This window comes from Danio aesculapii, chromosome 2 (genome assembly GCF_903798145.1).
Source record: "Danio aesculapii chromosome 2, fDanAes4.1, whole genome shotgun sequence".
In the NCBI taxonomy this organism is placed as follows: domain Eukaryota; kingdom Metazoa; phylum Chordata; class Actinopteri; order Cypriniformes; family Danionidae; genus Danio; species Danio aesculapii.
In genome coordinates, this window is record NC_079436.1 from 33292431 (window position 1) to 33305609 (window position 13179).

The 13179-nt window shown below is 35.9% G+C and overlaps 1 protein-coding gene across 1 annotated transcript in view; it reads right to left on the minus strand.

Moving 5' to 3' along the window:
- b4galt2 (UDP-Gal:betaGlcNAc beta 1,4- galactosyltransferase, polypeptide 2) overlaps nucleotides 1-11786 on the minus strand; it is a 206347-nt gene extending 194561 nt beyond the window's left edge. Inside the window, exon 1 of the mRNA XM_056477818.1 lies at nucleotides 11388-11786. The gene's annotated coding sequence lies outside the window, so the exon portion shown is untranslated. The remainder of the gene's footprint in view (nucleotides 1-11387) is intronic.
- Nucleotides 11787-13179: the final 1393 nt, after the last annotated feature.

The window sequence follows — 13179 nt, forward strand, 5'->3', positions numbered from 1 at the left end:
GCACCATGACATGTCATACCTGTGCAAGAGATAAACACTCATGGCAGAAGGTGAGCAGAGTCACTGGCCTCTGGCTTTCATTTAATTTCTCTAGCCTCCCTGTGGACGTGACCCCATTCACCTCATGCTGGCACACATCCCTTATCCTCCACATACAACATGCACTACTGTACATCACACTTCATAAAACACTTTCCTGTTCAAGTGAAGAGTATTTTTATACTGTTAAAACCTAAAGTGATTTTTTTTTACTGACGAGGTCTCTGTTTAGAACACTTAACACAAACGTTACGATTCAGACAGAGATATTGATATCTGCTAGACGAATATATGGATCTGAAACGTAAAGACTTTAGTTAATCAAAGTTATTGGCATGTTGCCCCTGCTGTAAGTTACTTGAAAATACAAAATATTGACAAGTAAGATTGTCTGATTGTCTAATGCATTCTCCATCCTGCCAATATTTTTGTAAAGTACATTAAGGATTATGTAATTTTATTATGTCTTTTTTTTTTTTCTTTTATAGCAAGTGTAACATTTCAAAGCTAAAGCCAATAGTGTCTGGCAGCAGACTTGCACATGAACACATAGATATGCAGTCTCAGACATATGCACTTAATAAAACAAGTGATGTCACTGTGAGATGTAGGGTCAGGGATAGGTGTAGACAGTCCTGAGAGTGCATGTCTGACAATTAGGGATGCAACGGATCACGGTTGATCCTACAGTTTGAAACGCATGTGACCCTCGGATTAATAACTTTTGACTTTTGAACTTGTAGGTTAATCCGACATTTATAACAATTGCAGAAAGATCGCCTCCCGCGTCATTTAAATCATGTGTATGAAAGCATTTTGGCTTCCCTGTAAAATATAATGATGACAGAAAAAGTTGTGGTGGGACCTACCTAAATGCTTTCTTACGCCTGTTTCACAAGCGCAAGCAGAGCGTGAGCTACGCGTGCGCAGCACATATGGAGAGCATAAGCAGCGTGCAAGCGTTTGCCTTTCACACCGACTGCGTCTGCAGTGTGCACCTTATCGGCAGCTGTTGCACAGATCAATCTATTTCTGTCTATTCTATCTAGTTACATATCTATCTATAGGTATAAAAACACTTTTTACTTTTCATCTGCACCAAAGCCCACGGCAACTTTCTCCTATGCTGTTTCCTTAACCTGCAAGTCTTATTTTACAAATAATAAAGATCGTAAAGATCTGTATGCTTCTCACGCTCTATGAAGAGTGTCATTCATGGTGCACTCAGTCAGAGAACAATGGCCTGTGATATCATGTCATTTTGTTATTGATTGTCAGCATAATGTAAGCCTATAGTTATGATAATATTTATGCAATATGGTTATAATGATATTTATACATGATCAAAATAGTGTGCAACTTAAGCAAAACTAATACTAAAATTGTTTTCAATTTGGTTTTGTAGTTCGGGCCCAAATAAATATTTGTTGCTGTTTTTCATCATTTAAGTTCATTTGATTTAATGTATAAAACTCTGTGGATATTATTGATGCATTTATTGGGTAAACATGCAGTTTTTTACTGTCATTCATTTTTGGCATTATCAATTCACTGACACTTTTATTGCGCATGAGCAGCGTGGCAAAAATAGACCCAACGTCGAAACTATCGTGGCACTGCTGCTTCAGCGACGCTTGCGCCTCACGAAAAATGTGACATGATTATTTAAATGATGTGCGCATTTTCGGTTTCATTTTTTCATACTTCCTGCGTGGTTCTCAAACAATCACCCTGTGTCACAAACTGAATGTTATTTACAACTTAATTACCTGTTATTCACAGCCTATGCAGATTCTGTTCACTAGTAGGGCACGCACCCGCCCTCTCTGTTATGGCAAGCAACTCACGGTCAACAGCTCACATCACATGTGATTTCGCGGCCGCATATACATCATTACATAAAGACAGAAATAACATTTTTGGATGAACTATAGCTTATAAATACAGTGTGTAACTCTTTCAATACCATTTAGAGGTGTCCATGTCGCTGAGCAACTTATGTAAAACAATGTGAGGACTTGTGGGGCCGCCTTTGCTACTCTCCTGAACTTGAAAATAGGATTGTCAGAATCATAGAAATGCTGGATTAAGATCGTCTAGGGGGTCGAATCGAGATCGCGATCTTTTTTTGATTAATCGTGCAGCTCTAGCGTGCGGTATGAAAGATCTAATCTGTTAACATGGATGCTGAAAACGCTCTGCTCACGCTCTGCTCACGCTTGCAGTGTGAAACAGGCTTTAGGTTATTAAATAAAGGTGTTTTCTGTCACTGTTTGTTTGCCCCACATTAACTCATTCAGTGTAAAGCCGCACATTAAATATTAAAATATTGTAATCTCAATTCAAACCGGCGCAACATGAATGATAAATGATAATCATTTGCATATGTTTATTAATCCTTCGAAGCATTCAAATCTGCATTTGATCGAGAGAGATTCCAATTTTATACTCTTTCAGTCCATTACAAACAATTAAATAATACAGAAGTACTGGGAGAACAGTTTATAGTTCAGATATAAACACTGATGTCTATGGTAAAGATTCAAATCACCGTTTAATGGAACTTGACACTGGTAAATGTTGTAGCAATTGCATTGTTTGACCAATAGGTGTAGACAAACAACCATCAAAATGATGTCACTGAATAGGTTTTCAAAAATAATACACCTATGAAAACATAATGCTTAATGTTTGAATTGTTGAATCATTCATTGAATAACGCTATATTTAGTGCTTTATTTAGAGTTATATTTAGCGTTATCAGCAACAGTAGCAAAGATGATTTATTGTACTGAATATTTTTCTTTTTTCAGCTGGTTCTTTCTTGATTTTTATTTTTATTAAAATTACAGGTTCTAAGTTATGTTTGCTAAAACCAATAGTTTTTGCAGTGATATTTTTGTATAAATGGAAAGCAACATTCGTCTCCTTTTTTGCTGATTCAAAAAATCTGTGACCCAAAAACCATAGTGTGATCCGGACCGTGAGATTTGTGATCCGTTACACAACTACTGACCATGCATTCAGACGATGATTCCCTTCTCGCTAAAGCTACATTTATTGAGCATACAATCAGCTTGACATGTTGTTCAACATGTGAGTTATCCATATGTTTGACCAACCAATGGAAGACAGGGGGAGCGTTTAGTAATGCTTTTGAAAACCATCCAAAGTGTTAGCTTGCATTTGGATAGTCAGACACAATTTAGCCAGCTTTGAATATTCAGTTACTAAAACAAAATGTTTCCAGGTACTCAAATATTGCCAAAATGATTTATTTATATACTGTAGCACTTTCAGGACAGTAGTTCAAAATTCATCAAATTTAATAGAAAATTCAGTTCAGTTATTCAGTTCAGTTTTGATCAATAATAATGTTACATTTATCAGTTATGATACAAATTGAATTTAAACTATATTATTAGATGAATAGAAAAAAAGATTAAAAAGCTTATAGATCAGTGTTGATATATTAATTAATTAACAAAATAAATGTACAATTAATAAATTATGAAACAAAAAGACACCGTCATCCTGTCATTCCTGACAATCCAACTAGTTCAGTAGAACGTTAATTCAGTTTGATCAATAGCAATGTTGAATTTATCAATTAGTCTATGAAATAAATTCAATTTCTGCAAATGAATTTAGGTCTTTAGAAGACATAATTTCAATGAATCAGATCATTTTAGAAAACTTTGTTGATAAATTCAGCTAGGAAGCAGTCCTTCAGAAGTTAATAATGTTGAATGCTATCAAATAAGCATAATTAATACGGTTCATTTTAAATTGTGTTCTTATTTGATAACACAAGTGCATATAGATAAACAATTTAACTAATTTATTAGTTTAAAACAAACAAAACACGTAATGAACTCAAGAATGTGCTTCTAAAATTGAAATTCTGCTTCACTGAAGAAACCAACATATTTTTTCTTATAAAAAGAAGCACAAATGAGGCATAAGTCGTTTTGTATAAGCTTCAAGCACTTTGACCCAACTCCACCTACATCTGTCAAACTCAAATTGGGTTACAAAGACAGACTCAGCAAAACAATCCACAAGAAAACTCCACCCACTAATCGCTAAAGATTAAATTGAGCTTAATTAGAAGCTTCATATTGAGCAGTAGGATGCTGAGAGCCCACATATTGAAAATATCCACCTAAACTTCCTTGACCTAAGACGATTTCTCCACATTAAAAGTGTGCTTTTCTGCCTGCAGGCTTCTATCCTCCTCTGGCTGGAAATCTGCGGCCAGCACCTGTTCAGTGGGATGCGAACGTGACATCAATTTCAGATTATACTGAATGGTACTTTGCTTGAAGACCCACTCGGCTACGCTTTCAATCTCACAACGAGTATAGCCGACACTTTTCAAAACACATTCAACTCACTCCTGTGATGTAAACATCACTTACAAGATCCTGTGGTGCACGGTGTTGAGCAGTTACATTCTCTACAATAGCTTCAATATGCAAGAAAAGTGAGGGCTGAAAAATGTGGAGGTGTAAAAGAAGGCATGGATCAAGATGTGATATTAACATGTCAGTTGTACTGTTGCTTAAACACAATACTGAATCTCTGCAGCTAAATAACTTAAACGATTATTCTATGTTTCGTGTAAGTTAACTTAAGCATACAATAGCTTACTCTTAATACAATTTCATGTGAAGAAAGCTTACTAAACTTTGAGGCGATTTACAATTTGACAACAATGGCTCAACAATAGATAAATAAACGTCACCATATGTTGAAAGAATAATGCAGCCATTGGCTAAATTCTCCATCAGTCAAACTAGGAAGTACAAACTACTGGCTAAGAGTAGCTCAAAGATTTGAATATGCAGAACGTCAAAACACCGGACTGCTTTGTTTAGATTTTAGTAACTATTACTTTTTATTCAGTTTGTGGTCTCATGTTATCTCTAACCCTGTAAGCTATGACATCGACTTTTTACTACAAATATGCAGTTTTTAGACCGCAAGTAACATGGTAAATAATGTAAACAACAGGTCTCCGGCAGAAACGGTGACATAAACAAATGAATAACCATCCATAATTCAACACTTTTGTGTCGGTGGATTAAATGTGTTCATTGGGATGTTGTTCTGTGGACTCTTACCTTTCAAAATAAACCATGATGTACAGCAATGTGTCTTGTTATTACGATGATATTCACTCTATATCAAATAAGCGTTTTCTGTACAACTTACACACATTTAGCATATACATTCTTTATAAGCTTCCTATTGAAAAATAACTAGCCGCGTTGGCTGCTTGAGGATTGTAGCTTTAGACTGATTTGTCAAGACTACTCCTGTTCTTTCTGGTGTAATTCATTCATAAAAACTGACATGTGAAAAAACAGCGCCCCAGTGCGTCCACGATCCACCTAAAATACCAGAAAAATTATGATAACATATTTACACCCTAATCAGAGCAAACAATATAAAGAGATTAGATAAAGTTCACATCACTTTTTTTCTCAGAGTTTTAACCAAACTTGCCAAGTTCCTCTGCTTCCACTACTTTCAAAATTAACGTAGACTAACCATGTTCCGTACACAACGATTTACCGTACAGATTGCCTTTTAACGCCAATATCTGAATAAATACTTATGGGTCATAGACAAGCTATATATCTGTGTAATCTTTATTTCTCATTCTTTCACCCCTGAATACAACAGAGACCCTCCTACCCTATGTTTTCGAGAAAATTTTCTGCTGCTACCACCACGTGGCAGAAGCAACTGGGATGAGAATCAGCACCTCCAAGTCTGAGGCCATGGTTCTCCACCGGAAAATGGTGGTTTGCCATCTCCAGGTTGGAGGAAAGTCTTTACCCCAGGTGGAGGAGTTCAAGTATCTTGGGGTTTTGTTCATGAGTTAGGGAAGAATGGAACGTGAGATTGACAGGGAGCAAGTCAGTCAAGTTAACGTTAATTTACATGAATTGAATGTTTTAATATTTGAAATTGTCATGCTGTAATAAAATAAACATGATATAAAAATAAAATGATTGTAAAGTTATGTCATTTCAAACTTTCATAAAAAGATATTAAATATAATATTAACTTCAAGTTAAATACAATAATAGTATATTGTAGCAATGTTTTTTTAATAAGACTTAAAAAAATGTCCATTTTTGCCGCTGAATTTAAGTTATGCGCCCTGTACGGGACATTATTTTAATGTACAGAACACCGTTAACACCTATCATCTTCCGTACACATGCGTAGGCAGCTACTTTGCCCATCTATTCTGAAAAACTACTGGTCCAAAAGACATCAATCAAAATTTGGATTCCACAATAAGTATTCCCAGAGAATGATCACACAAACATGCTTATTAGGCTTTCAATGATGAAGAAGTGGTGGTTTGAGTGCACTGAACAATGAAAAGTGTATGGGACATGGTTAGTCTGCATTACTTGAAAACATTGTTGTTGCTAAACTTTAGTAGTAGAGTATCTGGCTTTCCATAACCTCTACAATTGCATTTGGTTTTCGCACACTCCACAGACCTGCGACAGCACTTCTTAAGGTGGCTTCATTTTGACCTCTTTTTCGGCCTCTACTAGAATTCTGATTCTGCTTGATCTTTCATCTCCGTTCGACAGTCTCACAGCATTCTTATCTCATGACTATGCTCTTGGCGTCTTCAGAACTGCTCTAACTTGGTGTACTTCTGTCTGACCATCAACATTATGTTGTTTAACACCAGTCTAAGTTCTCTACTGCTTTGGTTTCTCATGGTGATTGGGTTCTCATGGCTCTGTTCTCGGTACTTTACTCTTTTTCATCTACTGTACAATTCTACATGCTTTCTTTAGGTAATATAACCTATTATCAAGACCTCAACTTCCACTAATATACAGACAACACCCAGCTTTCTATTACTTCTCATCACAGCCACACAAACGGCAACTTGATTGAATGACTAGTAACTTTCTCAAACCTAATACTGACAAAACAGTATCTTCTTGTTTGTCTTCTTGTTGTATCTTTTCCAATGGTGTTTTTCTGATCATTTGTAGTACGAGCACACCATTAGCTAACAAAAACGTGCTTCACATATCTGCTTTCAAACCCTGCAAAAATGCTTTAAGCCTGAATGATTTATTTATTTATTTTGTTCTAATCAGCATTAGCCTACAGATGCAGTCAGCTAAGCTAAACTTGCATTGAACCGTGTATATTCCTGTAAGCCCAACTCAAGCTAAACAAAGTTTCATCTGGCTTACACAAACACTAAACAGTTATACACATTCAAATTCTTTTCCTTCCATTCAGTGTTTGAAATGCATCTAATTATGAATATCACAAAATGAAAACGATGCATTCCTGGGGAAACCATGAACCAGAGTGGTTAATTACAAGACAGCATTGTCTGGACAGACAGTCCATATCGCAGCACAAAAACAAGCTGAAGAAAGCCTTGTGTGGCCGTGCTCCAGCTCTGTTAGCGTGTAACTCCACAGACCGCGGCCCCAGCTTTTGCCTGCCTCAAGTCCAGCTGCTCACTCTCCTCAGAGCCAAGAGACAAATTAAACCGCCGCAGCTGAAGCCTTCGTTTGGACGGACCTCCAAGTTGGCATCTGGATGGACTTAGACATGATTATCCTCATTCACCTAAATACGCAACTCCCTAAGAAATAAACCACAACCGACAAACACATTCTGTACTCAAGGGCAAAACCAGGCTGAAGAAATTTTATTCTTGTGAATTTAGAAAAATTCACTTTAAACTGAGACAAAAGCCTGGTGTACAAAACAAAGCAGTTCACTTCATGCCACCTCTGTCACAGGTTTTACTGTTCCCATGACAACAAATCCCAACACCCAATGGTTTCACTCCTCATCTATGTGACCAGTGCCCAGATTTAGACTTTTTTTAATGGGCCTATATATAAAAACATTTATTGTACAGTATATAAACACAAATGAACACATTTACAATAATCAAGTATATTCTTCATGTTAAATGAAATATTTCAGTTTAATTAAACTATAATTTAATTATTCATTCATTCATTAATATTCCTTCAGCTTAGTTCCTTTACTTATCAAGTGTCTCCACAGCGGAATGAACTGCCAACACAGCGAATGCCCTTCCAGCCGCAACCCATCAATGGGAAACACCCATACGCTCTCATTCACACACATACACTATGGCCAGTTTAGCTTATTCAATTCAGCTATAGCGCATGTCTTTGGAAACTGGAGCACCCAGAGAAAACCCACACGAACACGGAGAACATGCAAACTCCACACAGAAATGCCAACTGACCCAGCAAAGGCTCGAATCAGTGACCTTCTTGCTGTGAGGCAACAGTGCTAACCACTGAGCCACTAATTTATTTATTATACAATTTCATTTAATGTATGACTTGTATTTATTTATTTAAATGTATTAAGTTTAAATTAAATTGATTATATTTTGACAATAACAAGCAGGATGGTAAAGATTCAGCAGAAAATAGTCAATTGTTATATTGTCTTCTAATTTGTGTGTTCACAAGTGATTGAACGGCCCTAAAATCCCCTTCAATGTAGGCTAATATTCATAATCACTAACAATTATTATCAATAAAAAGGATAATCATTTTGCATTATCTATTTAGAGTCTTTTTATAGTTTAGATAATTTTGGTTAGTAATACCTTAAATAAAATATCATCTGTATGATCCAATGATCAGGGAAAAAGAACTCATGGACCACGGCTGGCTTGAAAGGCCATTTATCTCTGATTAGCCAAACAGAGCAGCTCCTGTTTAAACCCAACTGTAAAATGAACCAATGGACAGTCTGCCCTTGGGCCTCTCAGGTATCATGCCAGAGAAAGAGAGCTTAAAAAGCAGATTGTGTGGGTGCATGAGATGTACAGATAGAGACGCTGAGAAAAATACGTCACTTGCAGGAATCACTGAGAAATAATGGAGCACATATCAGACAACAGATGTTATTGACTGCAAATGAGTACAGCTAAAACACAAACTGCCAGCCTATTTAACTTCTCTCTTATCCTGTCAGGGAAATGAGTAGTGTTCATATTCATTAATATGCTACTGTTAATAAAACAACTGGAGTAGTTTACATATGAAATAAAAGTAACTGATTGTCAATGCATATATATATATATATATATATATATATATATATATATATATATATACTACCTGACCAAGTCTTGTCGTCGATCACAGTTGTAAGAGCAACAATTAATAACTTGACTTCTAGTTGATCATTTGGAAAATTGGCAGAAGGTAGATTTTTCCGATGAATCATATGTTGAACTGCATCCCAATCATCACAAATACTGCAGAAGACATATTGGAACCTGCATTGACCCAAGATTCCCACATAAATCAGTCAAGTTTGGTGAAGGAAAATCATGGTTTGGGGTTACATTCAGTATGGTGGATGTGAGATATCTGCAGAGTGGATGGCAACATCAACAGCTTGAGGTATCAAGACATTTGTGCTGCCCATTACATTACAAACCACAGGAGAGGGCTAATTCTTCAGTAGAAGTTCTTCAGCTCCTTGTTATACTTCAGCCTCCACATCAAAGTTCCTGAAAGCAAAGAAGGTCAAGGTGCTGCAGGATTGGCCAGCCCAGTCACCAGAATGAACATTATTGAGCATGTCTAGGGTAAAATGAAGCATTGAAGATGAATCCAAAAAATCTTGATGAACTCTGGGAGTCCTGCAATAATGCTTTCTTTGTCATTCACGATGACTTTATTAATAAGTTATTTGAGTCATTGCAGATATGAATGGATGCAGTCCTCCAAGCTCATGGGAGTCATACACAATATTAATTATTTTTCCACTGCACCATGACTTTGTTTTCTATACTGTACATTATTTCTGTAAAGTGACAAGACTTTTGTCTAATCAACGTCAGACCTTATTATATAAAATAATTAAAAATCAAGGCCTGATCATATTTCATTTAAGTAAAATAAGTGTAATCTAGATGCCTTTGCCTTTCATATAAGCCACTTTTGATACCAAATGATCAACTAGAAGTCAAGTTACTATTTGTTGTTCCTAAAACTTGAATAGGTAACAAGACTTTCGTCAGATAGTGTATATAAAGAGTTAGACTAGAAAGTGTTTTAATACTAAACCATAAGAGGAAAAACTTCAAAAGGGATTCTGTATTTGTACTACTATTGATTTTAAACATAATATTTAGGTTGGGAGTCATCGAAAACAGTTCTCCTAAAGGAGCCAGAAAGGTCCAGAAAAACAATTTACAAGTGAACAAACAGTCCTTAAAACCCTCCAACATAATATCACACAACAAAACAAAATAGACCTGCAAGGTTTTGGTAAAATACTGTAAAAACTGACTGAGCAATTGTTTTATGTATTTTTTTAACACTGCAATGGTTTTAAACTGTATTTAAAATATGTACAGTTAATTAAATATACTGTGTTATTAATTAAATAAATATGAAAGACAGCTGGATGTTAATTGGACCCCACAAAGCACAGTTGCCCCTGAGACTAAAGTGTCATTGATGTGATCTAATCAATAATTTACTAACCAAAAAGGTTACAAGGAAAATGCTTAACACCACCAAATTTCAATCTAGAGCAGTACTAGTTCATAACACCCTCCAAAAAGCTTACTGTACAATTCTTAGCAACACATTCTATAAATCCTATAAGCATAATGCACAGCAAATGTGATCAATTGTATACCTTAAAACCATTACACTTACGAAGACTCTAAAATGTACCTATTCATGCTTAAGAAAGAGTATAAACATGAAATGCGGCTTTAATCATCTTTTAAACCACTCTTTTGAAGTATAAACATGAATGAGGGTATTATGCTGTTTGTTATTGATGAGATTAATTCAGATATGAATTATGAAGACATTGATGGTGCAGCATACATACAGGCTTCATAATAAAAGTGTAAGAGTGAATTCTCCACTCTTCTCTCAGATCTTTGGCCACAAAGCCACACATGTCCTGCCAGCTTCCTACACCAGGAGACACAGAGCAAGATGCTGTCCATGGATGCTGTGGGTACCAAAGCACAGCATCATCCTTGAGCTTACACTCGTCTCTGCTGGGAGGAGCTGAAATGTGCATGTCGATGGAAAAAAGAGACTATTTTGTGGCATTGTGATCTGACCAAGAGTTGAGATCGTATAGCCTGCATATCTATGTGGAATATCTGTACGCCTTGATCAAGATGGCAGGCAATAAAGATAGCATGTGATATAAAGGGGAAACAAAGAGCATCGTGCAAAGGAAGTCGTGCAGAGATAAAAACGTGTTTCGTATGTGCATGAAAAACAAACAAACATTTCATTTCTTACCTTGATCCTCCTCAAGCCGGAGAGCTCCTCTAAAAGGGATTCATCTTTGTTGTATTCACTTCAGCTGACTGTGTTTTTCTGAAGAACTGTCAGTTTCAGCTGTAAACGTGTCATCTGTGTGCAGTGCATGTATTTTTCTCCTAAAATCCATATAAAAAGAAGGAGTTACTTGCCGGATAGCGTTATTTCTTTCAGCCGACAACGGCGATTAATTCATTTTTCGCAAAGAAACGCTCACTGATGGAAGGATTATGCCATATTGCAGGAATGCTATATATCTCCATGTTGTTCAGAGGCTTTGGCAGAAGCGTACACTTCAGTGACGAGACTGAATATTTTGCCTTGTATTTTCATCTGTCCGTTCTGTGTTTTTGGCGAGGAGAGATGATGGGTGTGCGAATAAAGGCATCGGGAGGCAGGTTTTCTTTAGTACGGAGACTCGGAGGGCTCAAACTGTCGTGCGCTTTTTTACCGCGAGAGGGCGCAGTCCCCGTGCATGTTCTGTTTTGTTTTGGTATTTTTGCCTGGACACGAATGCCATTTATTGGAAGCTGTAAGCATTTTTGCTCTAATAGCAATTCGTTTTAGGCTGTATAACCCATAGAACAGAGAGAAAAATATGTCGTGGTCCTTTAAACTTCGTTTCTGTCTAGTCTATTATTTTGCTGTCACAGTCTATTATTCTGCTGTCACGACTGACAGGCAGGTGTGTTTTTTATTTCTTAAAGTGTCACATTTAATATTTTGTAAAATAAATATATTAATAACAAAAAGCTGAAAGCGATGCACCTGCAAAACAAGTAAGACGATGAAAGACATGAAACGTGTGTCGTAGTTTGTCGCCATCTGATGGATGATTCAGGCTATTGCCTCGCTTGTGTATAATGCTGCGTTTGATAAAGCGTGCTTCATTTCTTATAATAACAATAATAATCTGCAAAAGTAAGCATATAGTTGTATACCTAGGTAAATTTGGACTTTTGAAAGTTCCCAATAATTATTTTGTATCATGATAATTGATGATAGTTTTATAAATTGTATTTGGTTAATTTAGTTACCTGTTTCATTTGTCATTAGTTTATGGGTCATAATCTATAAAGTGCCATTGAGACATAAAACATTTCAAAAAGAAGTTTGAGATTTTTTATTTAACCACATAGTTGTATTAATTCAATCTTAGGCTGTAAGCAATTAATGTTGGTCAAGCTCCTGCACTTTTTACAAATAATCTGCAACAAACCTCAAATTGAGTCAACCCTGTCATGGACAAATTTAAAGTAGTATAAGTACTTTTTCATCGCAATGTGATTATAAAATGTATATTTTCAGAAAGGTAATGTGTCCCTTTACCAACCCACTTTTTAGATTATGGAAAAAGTTTATTTATATTAATGAAATAATAAACAAAACATTTATTTTCCAACAAAATATGCAATCTTTAGCAACGCACATTCTTTTCAAAATAAAACCCAAGATTTACAATTTTTTGTCAAACTTTCAATCAATATTAACTGGCATTTCTTGGTAATTAAGAAATCACACAAGGTTTTTTGCAGAGGTTATAAATAATTTGTTTATTTACATAAAAGTTGGAAAACAAGATGACAGGGTGGACATTGGCACGACAGGGTGAACAAAGGCCTTATTTAGTGAACTAAATATGGAGGAACATTTGAAAAACAGCAGGTACAACAAAAGATAGGATTTATATATATATAAGGGGTGTAAAAGTTTTTTAAAATTTAACTTGTTTTCTTTTTGACTACTGCAAACCACTGAGCCACTCTGCCAC